The sequence below is a fragment of the Coturnix japonica genome, chromosome Z, assembly GCF_001577835.2.
Source record: "Coturnix japonica isolate 7356 chromosome Z, Coturnix japonica 2.1, whole genome shotgun sequence".
Lineage (NCBI taxonomy): Eukaryota > Metazoa > Chordata > Aves > Galliformes > Phasianidae > Coturnix > Coturnix japonica.
The window spans coordinates 54,553,959-54,572,634 of NC_029547.1; the positions used below are offsets into that span (position 1 = coordinate 54,553,959).

General features: G+C 35.8%; 1 long non-coding RNA gene across 4 annotated transcripts in view; it reads left to right on the plus strand.

The window, feature by feature from the left end:
* Positions 1–599: 599 nt before the first annotated feature.
* The window catches only part of LOC107306511, a 34,100-nt gene continuing 16,023 nt past the window's right edge, over positions 600–18,676 (plus strand). For 3 of the 4 annotated variants that reach the window (XR_004305604.1, XR_001552169.2, XR_004305605.1), the window contains exons 1-3: positions 600–643; positions 6,581–7,804; positions 11,023–11,153. This is a non-coding gene — a long non-coding RNA (uncharacterized LOC107306511). Of the gene's footprint in view, positions 644–6,580; positions 7,805–11,022; positions 11,154–13,924; positions 15,373–18,676 lie in introns of those variants that run through there. The other variant, XR_004305606.1, reaches the window with a different exon arrangement.

Here is an 18,676-nt window from a genome sequence, read left to right on the forward strand (position 1 = left end):
TGTAAGGAGAGACTGAGGGAACTGGGGCTGTTTAGTCTGGGGAAGAAGGTTTGCAATTGAATGAGAGTGAGAAAAATCCTCTTAAATGTAGCTGTGTATTCTACCCTGTGGTTCACATGGCAGATTCTGTGACAGTATTTTGATGAAGTACCTCAAAACATGTACACCAAATGTGCTTCTTGCTAGCCCTGACCTTGCTGTTTGTGTTTTCTTTCCTGCTTCTTCTGAATTTTTGAGGGATAAAGCTTTGTAGCTATTAAGCAACTCCAGCAGCTGGCAGGGAGAGGCAGAAAGTCACAATGAATACTGTCTGTGCCAACTCATATAGAAGAAATGGCAAAGCAAGAACAGACGAAAATGCAAGAGTCATTTAGGTACACTGGCCATAAGGCTGAGGCTTCCTATTATTAGAGTGGGATGTTTCTTCAGTCTCAGCTCTTAGAGAATCAATGCTGCAGAATGAAATTGTGCAGCCTCAAGAATGAGGGGAAACAGTTTTTTGAGTACATTAATTGTGAATTTTTGGGAAGAAGGGGAGGAGTGACTGCAGACTGTGACCCAGAGCTGTGTCGGTTCCTTAAATGACATTTCCTTTTGCAGGTGACGAAGCCAGAAAAAACTGATGATTCATTAGTCTGACCCTGTAAGTCATTCATGTGCTCAGTATCTCTGTAGGTTGCTAACTAAAAATTGTCATTAATTCCTATGCACTTGGTTTCAGATGAAAAAGGGGAACTGAGCCACAGGTGATAATTACTTGAATTTTAAACTATGTTATTGATCTAGGTAAAATTTGATGCTTCATAACAATTCAATTTACTGTCTTTCAGAGTCTTGATGAAGCAGTTCTCAAGTTATTGCTGGTTGTTGGGGCAAAAATATTTTTCTCATATTCTTAGTGAAATACAGAGTTATGAAACTCATGTATAGTCTCAGGAAAATGAAGTTGTTTGGAAAGCTTTTCTGAAATGTTTATTAGTTTAATGATGGATATGGTATGATGGATTGCAAAGACAAAAGAGGCAAAGGTATTGCTGCTTTGAACTTGAGTGTTTGGTTGTTTTATTTTTTGTTTCTATTTACAAAGCGAATTTCGTCATGCAGAAACAGAAACTTCACAGCCTCCAAGTACTCAAAGTGAGTAGAAAGCTTAGTTTGGAGTGGTATGCCAATGTAAAAATTGCCACATTAGAATTTAAAATAATTCCAATTTCCCAACTTAGATCTGCTTTATTTACTAGAGCTGTTACTTTTTTTCCTTTATAGAAATTACAGACGGATATTAGTTGAACCATTTTAAAACATTTATTTATTTATTTATTTATTTTCAGTCTTGTGCCTTTGCTATTTTGGCTTCATTTAAATCATATCTTGATTGATCTTTTTCCTTGTCTTGTCTGAATTGAATTGAGACTGAAATGCATTTAGTGAGTAGTCAGTTCTGTGGAAGAAGTTACTGGAAAGAAGAGAGGGAGAAAGGCAGACATCCAAACAACAAAGCAGTTCTGAAATCTATTAAATACAGATGCAAGCATGATGAAAAAAAAGGAAAAACATATCCCTCACATGGGGTTTATCTTAACATTAATTAAGTACTTGCTTATTGCCTAATGTTCATAACAGATGGAAGAATGTAGTTCATTTTAATGAAGAAGGAATACACAAGAAAGCTGCCAAATGGATGCCGTCCTGAGAAAGAGAGGCAAGCAGAACTAAATTGGTTAAAAGTTCACAGTCTAGATGAGTTTACATTGTTTGCACAAGGCTGCAATTAACCTTTTTGTGCATCTGACTGTGTGCAAAAGGTTTAGGAAGTGCCAGCACTTCCCTTAACTGGCATTGATGTGTAGACTGCCTCAGTAAGCTGCCCTACAGCTCATTTTTGATCCTGGATGCCACAAATAATACTTCATCTGGAATCCAGGAAACAGCCAATGTGTCTGTGAATTGTTTCCTTTAGTGTAATGACTTCTTGGTTTGAGAGTGTAGTACCACACGTGTATGTGAGGTCAGTCAGTTTGGGTTTGGGAATGAAGCTGCTCTGTTCATGGAGTGTTGCAGAAAAGTTAAAATTAAAAACAGGGGAGGTTGGCTCAAGAGGTGCATGAAGGCCTTCATGCAAGGGTAGCTGCATCCTACAGACCTGGTAGGAGATTGTACTGCTGGATCTTATCTGATGGGGCTGAACTTGTTTGAGCCATCATAGAACTGAACTCTGAGAAATGTGATCATTTAATTACCTTATCAGGTATGAAGTGAGTGAAAACTGTGACTACATCCTGCAGTGTTTTCGTTGTATTACAGTCTTTCTGTGTAAAAGGGGCATATTTCCCAGACTGGTGTATGAGTGAGAGGAAATATTAAGTGTGTAAAGAAACGTATATTGTTTCATAGTGTAGGTACATATAAAAAAACCCTGCATCATCTCAGCAAATGACATTACAGCAGACTGTAAAGAAAAGGTATTTGAGTACAGTGTCACATCACATTCTGCTATTATGAGAATAAGGTTTCCTAACAGCAGAATAAAATGTCTTTATCTGTTTGTTTGTTTTTTGGGGGGCTTATTTTATTGGGAAATTATCAGGCAGTGTCTAAATGGTGTATAAAATCAATGTCTGCTTGACTGAAGAGGGCAGTGGTGCCTAATGTGACAAAATTCCCTCGGTTTCAAATAAATATATTTTATTTCTCACTAAATTTCCTTTGATGGATAACCTGAAAGTCTTCTGTTACTATTTTAGAAATGCTTTATGCATTTACACTTTAGAAAATGGTTCTTCTGTACATTAGCTTGTAGGAAATATCAGAGTTATAACCACTGATACATTGGTGTTCCTTGGATTGACTGCAAAGTCTGCCTCAGGTGAACAGAAATAACTCTTTGAAACCTTGATTTTTTTAATTTATTTTTATTCTTTTTTTGGTTGTTCTGTATCAATTTTAATCTCACACTTTTATTTCTTTTTAACTTTATTCAGAATTCCAAACTGCTTCCTGTCCGTTGTTAGTCATCTGGGAACAAGTCAAATCAATTTGGGTGATTTTAGGCACATTGAGAGAAAGCTGAAGATTTTGTGTCTCTGTCTTCTTGGGAACCCAAACATAATTGTCTTAGGAGATCTGAGAATCTTGTTTCCTTAACATTTTTCAAACAAGTTGTTTAACAAATGCAGGCACTCAAAATAATGAGACATTTCTGAAAATCATAGCAAGAAAGAATTTCCATTCTTTCTGGGAGGAAAGTGTTTGTTTATTTTTTTCCTGCCCAGAAAACTACTTAAAGTGAGTAGCTCACATGGTTGGATGTATAATTGGACTTGATCTTTTCCATAGTAGGTAATTCTATCATTCTGCCGTTTGTGGAGATGGAAATAAATAAATAAAAAATAAATCTGTAAGAGCAAACAGACAAAATTGCTCCTAAAATCATTGTTGCAAACATTTTGCACTAAAGGTTTGCTATTTTTGTGTATCAGACAATTTGCTAAAATGTTAATTCAACTGTTGCTATTTTTTGTTTTGTATAAATCTTTCAATGCATTATTTCTTTTTTGACCAAGTGATACAGTAGCTATGATGCAATGACATTATATTCTAATTTATTTTGAAAAAAGTTCTTGTCTTGTGTTTTGATTTAAAAACTTGCTTGAAGTTTCAAAAATGAAAGCATGTATCTTAGCTGAAATTCTGTTCAGTTAATTGATTATACTTTGAAGAAGCTAGCCGTACTGGCAAATAAGCTTGAATAGATCATGCTAAAACTATTGATGTGTCCATGCAACATTTCTAATTAGTTGACTTCACAGTGTACACAGCTGATATGAGTATGGAATTTGACAGATTTACTGGCATTTGACTTAACAATTCTATCTTGCATTGCTTTATTTTTTTTTCATCATGTAAGTAAAATAACCTGTCTCTATGCTAAGAGAGTGAAGTAATGCATTTAATTTTAGTGTTAACATGCTGTTCCTCTCGCATCTTTGCCTGAGGGTGGCAGGAAAGATAAAACTTTGTTTCTTCTTATGGAGAGTGAAAAAAAGAGATGTTGCATGTAGCTGGCATATGGTAGCTTTTAATATGAAGTTCTGAAGCTTGCAGGAGGTCATTTCATGGGCATTTTGTAGTTTTCTTGGGGATGGAATAGCTAAATTCCTCCCTCCTGATTTTTTTTTTTTTAAATTTTTTTAAATTTTTATTTTTTATTTTTTTCTTTCATGTCAGAACAGATGTATTTCCAGGAATCAAAAAGAGTGGAAAAGATACTGTTAAAGTACATATATTTCTCAGGTTCATTATGTACAAATCTGAAATCTAAAATACTATTCCAAAGCTTTGAGGTCAAATTATGTGAGTATTACAGGAATCTAATATTCATTACTCCCTTAAAATCTTTACTACACAGTGAGGCATTGGCACAGGTTGCCCAGAGAAGCTGTGATGCCCCATCCCTGGAGGTGCCAAAAGCCAAATTGTATGGGTCCCTGGGCAGCCTGAGCTGGTGGGGGGCAGCCATGCTCACTGGAGTGGGCTGGAAATGTGTATTTTTAAGTTTCCTTGGAAACCATCCTATTTGTCTATGAATTACACAGTACTGAAAAAAGCCAAGATTCAAAAGAAATTATTCACTTAATCCAGCAGAGAATAGCTTTAGTTTTGTTTGACGCATGTGTGGTGATTTGTTGTTTTTCTGATGGGCAGTGTATATGTTCAGTGTACAGAGCAATGATTATTAAAGAGCAGGATCAACAGGAAAGATAGATGTACTTTATTCACAGACATCACATTCAGGTCACCCATGATGAGTATTGGTTTGAACTGTGTTTTGTTTTTTGAAGAAGTGAAAACAAGAAGTGACTCAAAGATAATATATAGAACAAAGAGTGCATAGCACTTAAACCCAGTCCTCTGATAAATATACTCCTGATTAAGCACTATGCCTTTCAAGAAAGTTTTTCTGTTACAGAAATAGGATTTCACTGCACTATTTGTTGAGGCAAACTGTAGTAGTGATGGCAGCTTCATCACAGTGATGGCAGCTAATAATGTGAGACCAGGAAAATGAAACTGTTCACTTCTTCATTTAAACTAAAAAATTCCTTTCCTTGAACAATATAACACAGAGGGAAAAGAAGTAGCTTATCTTAATCATAATCAAACTCTTTTTTTTTTTTTTTTTTCTTTCTCCAGATATGTTCATATGTTACTTCTGATTACCTCCTACTCCTGTATTTATTCATTCTTGCAAAAGGAGAATGTTTGTATCTCCTAGAGTCCACCCTTTTCCACTGTACCTTCTTTGTATTCTATGAGATTGCCAAATTTTTGCTTACATTTTGGTGGCTTCTGTAAGGCTGCCTGGGTCCTTAGTTCTTATCTTAATCCTCTTCCTTGCTAGAACACTATTGGTTCTGTTTAAGCTATCATAAGATGCTGAAGCCCAAATTTAACCCAATAATGTTTTATGGGTTAAATTTAGGCCCCTTAAAATGCTTGTTGAGTATGTTGCCAGTATACTTGATCCTGAGGAGATCTGAACTGAGTACAGAACTAGGCGTATAAGTGGATTTTTGCCAGTGGTTCTGGTCTGCTTAGCTGCTTTTTGCTTGGGGTGTGACTCATGGCCTGATTTCTCCTGGTCTGAAACAGAACTAGGTTATTTTTTTAGTGTCTGAAGAAATCTTATTGGCAAATCACATGGTGATATTGTTCATCACCTAAAAGATTCAGTGCCAAAGTTCTTAATAGCAATTACACAGGGATGTGTATCCTGAGGATTTGTATACAAATATCCAGTCTAGACAACAAACTGCACTTCTCTGTAAAATCAAGCTTTCCACTTCCATCTGATCTCATCTTCCATGGCATACACATCCTGTTTTTGGCAAAGGGCTGTGTGAATATTTATCTGGAGTTTGAAATTCTTGCTTTGTACTGTTACCCAGAAAATGCAATTGCAGCAGTCTGCCATATACAGTAGCAAATATAGCCTTCAAATTAAGTTCTAGTGCCTCCATTCTATTCAAGTGGACTTGATCTGTGGGTGAAGGAAAAATAGGACATGATCTCCCAGGACTTGATCATATCCATTCTCATCATATGTATGTATACTGTGTACAGAATGTGTTCAGCACATATCAGTAGTTATGAACTCCAGTTCTTAATGAATGCTGACTTTTTGCTATATTGTATGAAGTGCAAATACCTTATGAGGCTGAGTGTTTCAGTTACTTCCACAACTGTATTTGGTGTGTAGTGTAGTCTTTTTTTCTTAGGCTATAAGCAAGAACAACTTTGCACAAAATTGGATTTTTTTCTCCATTTTTTTTAATGTGTATACTCCATAAGTAAATCTATGAATCTAAGCTACAAGAAATCTATAATGGTTTGACATCTATTTTTCATACATCTAAGCAGTAATATAATTTTCACTACAACATAGACATTGTGTGGTTTTACATATAGATTTATTACTATAATTGTGTGAGTATTATATGAATGTATATATGCTCTCACATAAATACAGCATCACGTTAATAATATTAATATTTGAATAAATTTAACTTATTCTTCCTAGGGACAAGAGGAAGACGCATTTAATTTAGTATCGGTTATTGCCAGAATCTGCCTCATCTGAATTTTTCCCTGGATGCTTTCTGTCTCTGGATAATTTTCATTCTCAGATAAGTTTTGGGGTTGTTTGGTCTATTTATTTATTTATTTATTTATTGTGAGTACTAGAGCTCCATAAATGAAACTGAGGAAAAGGAACAGTCCGTAGTTTGTTATTGGCAGTATCAGAATTTACCAAAACTAGGTTTCTATTTATTTGGGAATTCAGAGTTCACTATTAATTTTATCTAACTCACCTGTCTGTCACTTGCTGATGCTGAACTTTATCTTTCATTTGAAAACTTTTTGTTTTGTTTTGTTATGTATTTCAGAAAAATATTGCTGAAATATTTGCTGAAATTTTGCTATACTGAATTGAAAACTGTCATTGTCTTACATTACTTTCTTCCTGCTATACCACAGTCAGGAAACTTACAGCAGTGCCTCATCATCTTCTATACTTAAGCAAGATCTTACCAATACATAGGGCACTACAATAAGGTACCAGAGAGACAGGCCTTTAATTACTTTTATAGTGAATGTTCAACTCACTTTTGGCCACTAAGGTTCTTTTCTTTTCAAAAGCTCCTTAAATCTTCATCTTGTTTAATGCACATTATTTCTGCATTATGAATTCTTAGAAGATTCTCTTTGGGGCTTTGTAACATTCTGCTTAGTGTCTTTTGCAATTTACAGGATTTATTAAGTTATTCCCTAAGAAATGTTAAAGGTCTCTCAATTGCTGTAATATCCTTTCTGCTGATTACCTTTGGCAATGAAGGTAGAACTTTTTATCTTAGTACTTAGATACTGAATCTTGAAGATTTGTTTGTTTATTTACTTATTTATTTATTCCCTGATAATTTTGTTTTACCAGAATCGGTCTATATGTTGATAGTACTTTTACTGCATAGAAATAAATCTTGTGTCATATCAGAGGGAGAAAAAATGCAGACTCTTGAAAAGAATTTCCACTTATGTTCTTGTACAGTCTGTAATTCATGCATTTTTTGAGAGGCTGCAGATACAATGCCTAAACGTTCTGTCATTTTGTGTTTCAGTTGTAGTCTTCTTGAAACTGAAGTTAAAAGGAGAGTTTTGAAAGAGATGCTAAAAAGGAAGATTAATGATGGAAGATGAAAAAATCAGCAATAATTGAGTGGAGGAGATGGTTAGAGGAGAATATAAGGTAAATGTGAGTAATTAGGAAAATTAGATAAACTAGAAAACTATGTAAACTAGAATGAAAGAATGTGTGTATTGTTGAAAACTTTGCCATAGAGTCATAATGTATTCATCTGCTGGATTGCTGGTCCATTTTCAGGTAAATAACTTATTAGGTAAATAACTTATTTTTGAACTATTGGCAGTGTTGACTACACCCACAAAATCACAGGGTTTGTGTCACACTGCTGCTAATTCAGAATTCATGGTTTAAGGTTGTCTGTTGGAGCTCCCTGTGAAATGCATAGAAGACCTTGGTACACAATCACTAGATTCTTAATAGCTGGAGATGGCAAAGTAGTTGCCCAAACCTCTTGCTAAAAAGGTCTGTCCCTAAATCACAATCTGATGTAGTCCTGCTCTGCACTTTTTCAGATTTCCCAGGGCTAGAAAATGGCATAAGCTGATAGCGTGGGCTATCAGGAGTATGCAGTCTGTGGAACTTCTGTAGCTGATCTAAACGCAACAGTATTAAATTGAGAGGGAGAACAGAATAGAGCAGAACAGAGGAGCTCAGTTTTTTTTGGAAGCAGTCTTCAAAGATCATCTATCTAGTCTGCCTGACAACTCCAGAGCTAACCAAATATTAGAGCATGTTATTGAGGGCATTATACAAATGCCTCCTGAACACTGACAGGCACAGGGCATCAACTACCTCACTAGGAAGCTTGTGCCGGTGTCTGATCACGCTCACAGTACAGAAATGTTTCCCAGTGCCCACTTCAACCCTCCCTGGTGCAGCTCTGTGCTGTTCCCAGCTGGTGCGCATAAGCAGAGCCCAGCACCTCACTTTGCTTCTCTCCTCAGGGAACTACAGAGAGCAGTGAGGTCATCTCTCAGCAGCTATTTTCCACAGCCTCTCCTCACAGCTCTATCACGAGCTTTGGTGCTTCCTCTGGATGCTTTCAAGAACCTTAAGATCCTTTATGTAACGTAGAGTAGAATCTTGTAGGTGATATCTCTATCTCCTTTTGTTCTTTTGAGCATGTTTTAAGTATTCCTTAAGTTTAGCTACCTGTTTGAGGCCTTTGGATGATGTTTCTGGATGAAGATCTACTTTTGCATCCTGAGAGTTGTGAAGTGAAAAACAGTTGTTGAGATGCATAGTGCTTAAGCAGAACTGCAGCTGAACTCTAGATTTACTTAGGCACTGTTTTTGAGTTCATTCCAAACTCACTTGAAAAACTCTTATGAGCATTCAACAAGAAGAGTCTTTTCTTCAATTATGATTTATTTTTTTTTTTCATCCAAAATGCGTGTTACTTGTTTTTAACGTTTGTAGTATAAAGGCTCTCTTAGGCATTCATTAAGACGCTCTCACCAGTGCTAATTGTTGAGCAGGTATGTAATAAAAGATAACTTATATAGCTTCTTATCTACTGTCAGCCTTTTAGTTATCTAAAAGCTTATTCAAATGTGTTTTTTTGTTTTGTTTTCAAATACAGTTACTAGTCTGTAGCTGATTCAACTGCTAATAAACTGGTAGTGATACTGTGTAGGTATGCAATTTGTCTTAGTTTGCTTAAGTTGCACATTAGTGAACAGTGAGGCTAAATGGAAATAATATTTTGACAGTATAGTAAGCTATCTCTCTCCACCCTTTTTTTTTTTTTTTTTTTTTAACCTCATTAGAATTTGTTTGTTCTTTATCCATTGGCACATCAGCCCAATCTCTTAATCTCCTACATGCCCTTATTAACCACTGAGAAAAAAAAATCAATCAGTCATAACAGCATTAATATGTGAGGTTTCTTAAGCCAAATAGCTACCAATTTTGCTAAGTGTATCTTTCCCACCTTCTGCTGTATTAAAAAATAACAATTTAAGTAATGCAAAGGAACTGTTCTTAGTAACGATTTTTGATAAGAAAAGAGTTATAATTCTGAAGCTTGATTTTCAGAAAATGCTGCTTAGTTACAATATGAAGAAAGGCCCTTAAAAAGGCTAACTTCATCAGAGACATCCAGAAATTGAAATGGCCAGCACAGAGTCTACATTCTGACTTATTTCCCACAAATCTCAATGTCAGTTAGTTCAACTGTATATGTAAAAGGAAAATGTTCACCCCTTACTTGATGCAGCGGGGAATGTGACCACTGAGGATAAGGAGAAGGCTGAGGTCCAAAATGCTTTCTTTACATCTGCCTTTAATGAGCAGAACAGTTATTCTCAGGGCACTTTATGCCCTGATCTGGAAGTCTGGGATGGAATGCAGAATACACCCCCAGTGATTCAGGTGGAGACAGTTAAAGAGCTCCTCCTCCACCTGGACTGACACAAGTCCATGGGACCAGATGGGCTCTACCCTCAGATGCTGAGGGAGCTGGAGAGGGTGATTGCTGAACTGCTCTCCACCATCTACCAGCACTCCTGGTTAACTGGAGAAGTCCCAGAGGATTGGAGGCTTGCCAATGTGACTCCTATCTACAAGAAGGGTAGTAAGGAGGATCCAGGGAACTACAGGCCTGTCAGCCTGACCTCGGTACCAGGTAAAGTCATGGAACAAATCATCTTGGGTGAGATCACACAGCACGTGCATGGCATCCAGGGAATCAGGCCCAGCCAGCATGGATTCATGAAAGGCAGGTTGTGCTTAACCAACCTCATCTCCTTCTGTGAGTGGGTGACCAGGCTGGCAGATGAAGGTAAGGCAGATGTAGTCTACCTAGATTTCAGCAAAGCCTTTGGCACGGTCTCTCACACTATTCTCCTAAGGAAACTGTCTGCTCGTGACCTAGACAGGTATACCCTTCTTTGGGTAAGGAACTGGCTAGAGGGTCATGCCCAATGGGTAGTGGTTAATGGAGTTAAATCCAGCTGGTGATGCGTTACAAGTGGTATCCCTCAGGGGTCGGTTCTAGGGCCCATCTTGTTTAACATCTTCATTGATGACCTGGATGAGGGAATTGAGTGTACCCTCAATAAGTTTTCAGATGACACCAAGCTGGGAGGTAGTGTTGATCTGCCTGAGGGTAGGGAGGCCCTTCAGAGGGATCTTGATAAGCCGGATCACTGGGTTGATCTTGTAGGTCCTTTCCAACCTTGTGATTGTATGATTCTATGGTTTCATAATTATGAAAGACTTCAGAAACAAAGAGTAATTAGTTTCTTATGAAATCTGTTGGACTTTTGGTGGACTTGAGTAAATGACTGGATATATGACTGGTTCTTGTGTACTTGTAGGGTAGTTGGGAACTTGCTCTCCTGTGAGCTCGGCCTCATGTTCAGGTTGCTGTGACTTAACAAGCTGTAACTGGTTCCCATGAAATAGGACTCTCATCTACACCTACTTTTGGCCATCCACAAAAACAAAGGTAATAAAGTTTCCTGTATACATCTTTCACTGAAAGCTTAGCTGAATTCTTACAGGCTAAAACTCAATATGAGTAGTTGCAGTTAGGCTAACACAAAGTGATTGTCCAGGAAATATCCAAGACAGTTTTCCCTGCAGAATTTGCAAGATAAAAGTTTGCCATACCATCCATTATCTTGTAATGCAAGTTTAATGTATGTTTTTCTCTATTTCATTAAATAGATACGTGATTTTTATTTATGATGAAGGATAACAGTTTGTCAGTGTCAGTCTGCATGTTGATTAACTATTTGAATCCTGATCAGGAAGGCTCCTTTTCCCAAAGCACTGATTTTTTTTTATTTTTATTTATTTATTTATTTATTTTTTTCTCCTAATTTACAGTAGTCTGGAATTTAAAATTTGGTGCATTCACTCAATGCAAGATTACCTAGGAGTATTGGTTATTTAAATAATTTTCCATTGCAAAATCTGTAATTTATTTCTGAGGATAGGAGACATGTTCTGGGCAAAAATTTGTCTAGAAAAATTCTATTTTAATTAGAAGCAAATAATTTCAGTAGTTTGATTCCCCCCCCCCCCCCCCCNCCCCCCCCCCACACACACTTTTTCCAGTAGTTGTTGGAGTTAGAAATTAGTTAGAAATTGGAGAATAATTAGAAAAGTATAGTAAGTTAGTGTATGTCAAGTTCACTTGCTTGAATTTTTCAAATGATCTGCATTCCACTAATTTATAAATACAAAAGGGATAAAAAAATAAGCCTTGGTTCAGGAAATAAATGGTAAAAAAGGGATGAAGTTTTTAATTTTGTGGCATAATTTTTTTAAACAAAGCAGATTAAAAAATAAGTCTCAACCATATTTGCCATATTTACTTGGATTTGAGAATGGACAGAAGAGGATTGTACTGGTGAGAACAAAATAAAGACTTAAACGTGACATGATAAAATAATTATTCTGATATAATACGTAGTCAACAAAAACCTGAGGGCTTAGATGGAAATTTGTTCTTCACCAGAGCAGTGAAGGACTTAGACAAAATATTTATGCAGTTTGTGAAGTAAGTTATTTGCCCTATGGACAAGCGCGCATTTCAGAATGTCATGATTTAACCTGGCAAGTGACTCAGCATTATCTCACACATCCCAGTGGGATGGGGAAAAGAACCAGGGAATGAACTCATTAGCTGAGATAAAAAACTAAGATAAAGAAAAGGAAAATAGTTTACACTATGTATTTATATATTATTTATTTTAATGGATTTTATATTATATTCATATATATTTATATATACAAATGAATATAAGAAGTGATGCCCACCACCCCCTGACTGAGACCTTGGAGAAGCAGAAGAGAGTGAGATGAGCTCCCACACCCTTCAAAACTCTTTCCACATCGTGTATGATATGGTATATCCCTTTGGCCAGTTCAAATCAGCTTTCTTAATTCGGTTCCCTCCCAGCTCCTTTTGCTCTTTGCTAAGAATGGCCTTGGCTCTGCACAGCACCCCTAGCAGCAACTATGAACATTGGTGTGTGTTATCAACATTGTATTTCTCTTAGAACCAAAGCGTAACATTGTACCAGATGCTCTGAGGAAAAATCCATCCCAGCTGAAACTAAGATATAGAGCAGAAATTTCAATGGCAGTACTAAAAAACACGCTTCCTGCATTTTGTTGTTGTTCTTCAAACCTTCCCCACTTTTCTTCCTTTCTTCATTACTTTACAGTTTTGTGGGTTTTTTTGTCCCGCTTTCTGAGGGGTTGAAGATTAATCTCTATCCTTGGTTTTGATTGGTTTCTTCTGTATCTAAAGTTAGTATTCCCAGCTCCTTACTAAGGATATGTGCTGTATATTAAGTGGAATAATCCATTCTTTGTAGGCATCCACAAATATCTGTAGCTTAATTTAAAAGCTTCTTGTTGCTACTGGATATTTGCTTATCTACTTTGTTTAATAATTATTGTCTCTTTGGTGTAAACTGAGGAGTGTGATGCTTAAAATGTGAAGGTATTAACGTAAGTATTTGCAGTGTTGTGTATATTCTCCCTCTGTTATACTGAACCCTCTCAAGATTAAGGTAATTTATTTTATAGCATCACTGGGATAAGTTTTTATGATTGCAAACTTTTATATTAGGCAGTACCACATACTTGTATTTGAATTTCAACTACATCTTGTACTTCAGTGGGCTGAGGATTCAGATGGGAAGAATTAAGCTTGATTGTTTGCCAGTCAGTGGACATGGATGTGTCAGCTTCCATTCTGTGTGTGTTGATGTCATCATTGAGAAATCTTATCTCAGAAGTTTATGAAAATAGGGAAAAATGAAATACAGAAAGCACATAGATGTTTTTCCTATAGAAGTTTAGTGCAATCTGGACACAAACCAAAGGGAAATTGTGATTGTTATACATATGCCTGCTGAGTGTTGGAAAAATTATTAGTGAACTGCTGAACTGTTGCAGAACCTGCCAACAGCACATGGAAACCCATAGAATTAAATGTGTTTCTGATGCTGTTGTCCAAGATGAGTATAGCACACAACAAAATAATGATATTTGTCCTAGGCTGCATAAGGGTAAAGACATGAAGGTTTCAGTAGCCAGACCTTGCCACCACCAGAGGGCTTAGGGAAAAAAAAAAATCCTGTTCAAAACAGACTTTTTTTTTTTTTTTTTTTTTTTTTTTTTTTTTTTTTTTTTTTTGCCTTCCCAACAACTCTCTTCTTTCCATTTATCGTGAACCAAAATACCTAATTTCCATTTCAGAAATCTTTAATGAAAGCAAAGTAACCTATATGAACTCAGAGAAAACTTTGCAAAATGAGGAGGCTGTCACATCAGTCAGTGCTTTTTACTTCACCGTTGTAATGAGTGACACTTGGGAAGTCAGTAAGCCATATTCAATTCCTTATTCTGTTTGAGGTGATTTGGACCCTGATGCCTATTTGCCTGGAGAACTTCCAGTTTAAAAGGTATTTCAAGGTATAATTTTGTCATTTAAAGCCAATTCACTTTGAATGAAACTCTTTGAAGTCACTGTAGTAAGAGACTTGCTGTCAGCCTCTCAAGAAAGTGCCACTAATCAGCCATCTGTGGTACCATTCTCACCTTTTTGTTTGCTTGATCTTTTTGATTGGATATTTAAGTGTTTTATACAATGAATAATCTTTCCAGGGGGAGGGATATAGCAAGACTCCAAACTAAAATTTCTCATAGGACATTCATTTTGCCAACAAACAGTGAGTGGTTAGGACACTGGTACTGAAAATGGGGCAAATTTAAACTGAATACCATGAGCAAGCTAGTGGAATGATCTAAAATATCAACTTTTCCTGTATGCGTACTTAAAGGCATAGTTGTGTGGATCTTACTCTCTATTTAAGAGGTAAGAAATACCAAGAGTATTAACAGTTCTGATAGGACTGTCTCTCACAAAGTATGGAAAAATTTTAATTAAATTAATCACCAATGAATAAGTGCTCTCTAGAAGGACAAGATAAGTCAGTCCTCTATGACTTGAGTTGGAATGGATTAAACAACAGTGGACTCCCTGCTAACGTAACTTGATAAAACCTGTAGAAGACTGAAGTTGAAAAGGTAATCCTCAGAAAATCCACAATAATAAATGTATGAAACAAACATAATGAAAATCTCTATGTTTTAAGCTAGAGTATATAACCTAGCTAGTTTAGAAACTAACAGTAGCTAGCAATCTGCCAGGAGCAACTGGTTTTAGCTTTTCATGACCAGCTGAAATTATGAAGTGTTGCCAGAAGAAACAGAAAAATACAAATTCATTTGTAGTTTTAAGGTTTTTATGACCAAGGTCCCGAACAAATTGGTGAAATTTGTTCAGTGGTGAGAATATAACCTGACAAACATTTTTTTTTGCCTTGGTTTACATAGTGATTATGAAAACTTCCAGCTTATCTGTGAATCAGTAGCTCTTTTCAGTGAGGTTTCCTCACAGCTGAAGACTTGACTGAGTGTTGTAGTTGTCAGAGACATAATCCTTATTAAGCTAATTCCGTAGACATAACAGTTTCTTATGTGAAACAAATCTTCCTTATCTCTAATGGTTTTGTCAAAGAAACTCTCACTGATATTGTAACGAAAATTTCTGCTCCAATAAGCTTGCTCAATTATCTTTATCCCAAAAAGAGACAGAGGAGAGTCTTCAGCTTTCTTTATTCAAATAAAGGGAGAGTTTACTGGGGCATTCCCCTGTGGAATGTCTCAAAGTACCGAGGGACACAGCCTCTATTTTATCATTATACCCCAACAGTAGTGAGCCCTTCCCCCTTTTCCTATTGGCTGAAGTACTTGGGGTTGACATTCCTCTCAATTCACCCATCAGCCATACCCCTAGTAGGTACCCTTCTTTATTTCCTTTGTTTATACAAACATATGTTTGTAATCTGGGTTTAGAGTTTATTGTTTTGCCCAACTAGTACTATCTTTATATCCTGTAAGGTATATCACTCACATCCAGGGGCTAAGCCAGCATCTCTTAACATATACTTGCAATATAAGTTTGTTTAACCAGATCCTTGTGACTGAAACTCTTCTTCTCAGCTTTTTCTTTATCTTGTTTTGCAGGACCTCCTATCCTTCATTTGTTCTTCTGAAATTTTATTTTGCAAGGACACTATATCTTAGTTTTTCCTTCATTGTGTTGCATGCCTAAATAAATAGTCTGTCATGATAGACCTTTACTGGTCTGTTTTCATTTGTACTTCTGCAGACTGTATTGGTCCTAATCAAGCGTAATTTACTATAGTGTACCAAATTCAGCGGAAATATAGAGAATCTGCTTATCCCACCTTGTCAGTGGGATTACCCAAGCAGTCAGTTCAGTTTAAAGTTGATTTTTTTGTTGTTTTTTGTTTGTTTGTTTTTTTGTTTTCTTCTAGTGTTTTAAAATGCTCACAGTGCTGTAAAAAGGCACATTACGCCATGTGAAGTAAGACTTTGAAGTACAGATGGGACATACGCAAATTCCCACTCAAGGGGCATTCTTCATAGAAAAGTTAAAATTGGATTTATTGCATGAAGCCTAAACAACGTTGAAATTTTTTTGATATTATTATAGAAATTGTTCTATATAGGTAAAGTTATAGAAATGATGTTATGATACTCTGATATTATGATTTATGTTTTTCCCTTTTGGCTCTCTGATGGGTCACTAGCCACAATGACAAAGTATTTCTACTGGCAAAATTTTAGGCAACTGAATATATTTAGGCATACTAACCTTATTAAGGGATTAATTTCTGCAGCAGTGGAGGGAATGGACTTTTTCTCTTAAGTAGTCTTCATTGCTAGCCAATTTAAACTGCCTAGCAGCTACTTATATTTTCAGTTTTATAGAGAAATTGCCATGATCAAAATACCAGGAAACCAAGAATGTTATGCATATGTATGAAAGCAATTGAAAGTATCCAAATAGATATTTAAACTTTTTATGTGATCAAGATTCTTGAATTTGCATAAGAAAAGCTTTTTTTTTTTTCTTATCAGACAAGTAAAAAGAGTTTCAGCATCTTTCCTTTTTTAAAAGTTATTAAATTTTGCTCTCTTTATATTTTATTAATAGTAGCAAATGTATGTAATCTTTGCAGTAGAAAAATATCTTTAAAATTTCTGCAGTTACACATAATGTAATCCCTTAAATGCTGAGGTAAGGAAAGTTTGTCCAATTCAATAATTTAAAAATTAAAAGAAGAAACCTAAACACACTGGCCTATTTACAGGTATAATACGTGTTCATCCCTTTTTACTAACTATCTTGGTGGAGATGGCCTCTCTTAGAAAATAAAATAAAATAAATGGAGCAGGTTGGGAGCCAGAATAATTCAAAATCTGTTCTCAATTGTGTTTCCAATTCCAAAACTTGTGGTATTGCCAACCTACTTCGATTTTTGTCTATTTCTAGACTGCTCATGTTACCTGTTTTTCTGCCATGCCAATACTTCACCAAAACATAAGCAAAACAAAACAACAGAGAAATCCCTGCAAACCTCTTCTCAGACTATATCTGAGATAATTTTGTGAAATTCTACTATTGGAGTGTATGAAGAACCTTGAACTGGGTATGTTGTGGCTTTGTCTCCCATGAAAAATTAGAAAGCTCTCATCAATTCCAAAGAGATTAGTGCTGGATCTCTGAAAACTTTGTTTGATTATCTATTTATTTATTTATTTTAAATTTAATGCTTGCTACAAGTTCAAGAAAAATTCCCTATTTTATATAGATGGTGAGTAAAAGTCTGTCTAAAAAAGTGATAATGATTCAAACCCAAAATATCTGTTATGAAACTATTAAGAATTAGAGTTAAATTTTTTGAAAAAGTAACAATAGCATTTTCCACACACAGATTTTTGTATGTAATTATTTTTCAAGTGGATCTATATCTTATAATAACAAATTTAATATAATTTTGTACTATATTAATAGAATGTATTGTAGTATTTTTTAAATTCAGTACCTTTTAACTTCACCCAAAACCTTTTTGTTATTAGCATATATTATTCTGAATGTAGATTTACTGAAGAACTGGGAAATTTTAAAATTGATCACCTTGTTTCAGGTTATTTCAATAAAGATTACAGCATCATTCGGGCAGTAATTTCTACTTTGATCATTTGTATTAAAAAGGGAAAATAGTACTGGCAGCTATTCTGAAGTGATGAGACTGCCCATCTTTGAGGTGTATCTCACTGATGTAATTAATTCTTGGTCAGAATTATTTGCATGCCTTGTCTGTTAGTCTTAGACTTCTTCCAGTCATTGTATGTAGCTTTAGGATTGAGAAGCTGGTTCCTCTGACTGCTTTTGAATTTCTTTGTGACCTTATGTTATCTGTGGAAGTGGGATCTTAATATTTCTTATCTCCAAAAATTTCCTTGTTTGGCTAAACCAAATACGTTTGTAGGATGAAATAGCTTCTTCATATATAAAAGATTATGATCTCTTCATCTCTTCCTATCCTTTACTTTCTTTTTTTTTCCCCCAGTTTCTTGGTCTGAATTATGCCAATCTTACTCCAAACTATAACAAATGGTGTCTGATACCTACTAGCTTTGGGAGGGCTAGGCATTTCTGATGGAAGTTGAAATAGAGAGTGAGCTGAATAGTAAGCTACTTAGGCTTTACCCAGTTGTAAGTGAAGTCAGGATTTTGTCTCTCTCCTGTTCTTACTTAATGGGAGATGCATTGTACACTGCAGATTAGCTGAGACTTTTTCCTATTTTATTTCCCAGAAAGCAAGCACTCTGTGGCCTTCTGTGACTTCTTTGCTTATTTGGACTTCTCACAAATGCACTTTGTTCTGTATAAACAAAGGCTTCTGGATCCAAAGATAAGACTGAATCTCTGGTAAAACAGTCAGTGCTACAGTATAGGTAGTGAGTGCTTCCTTAAAATAATCGAATGTGCATATTTACCTGGCTATTCAATTTCCTGGACAGTGAATATTGTGTAATGTATGATTAATTTATGGTACTATACTAGTTACT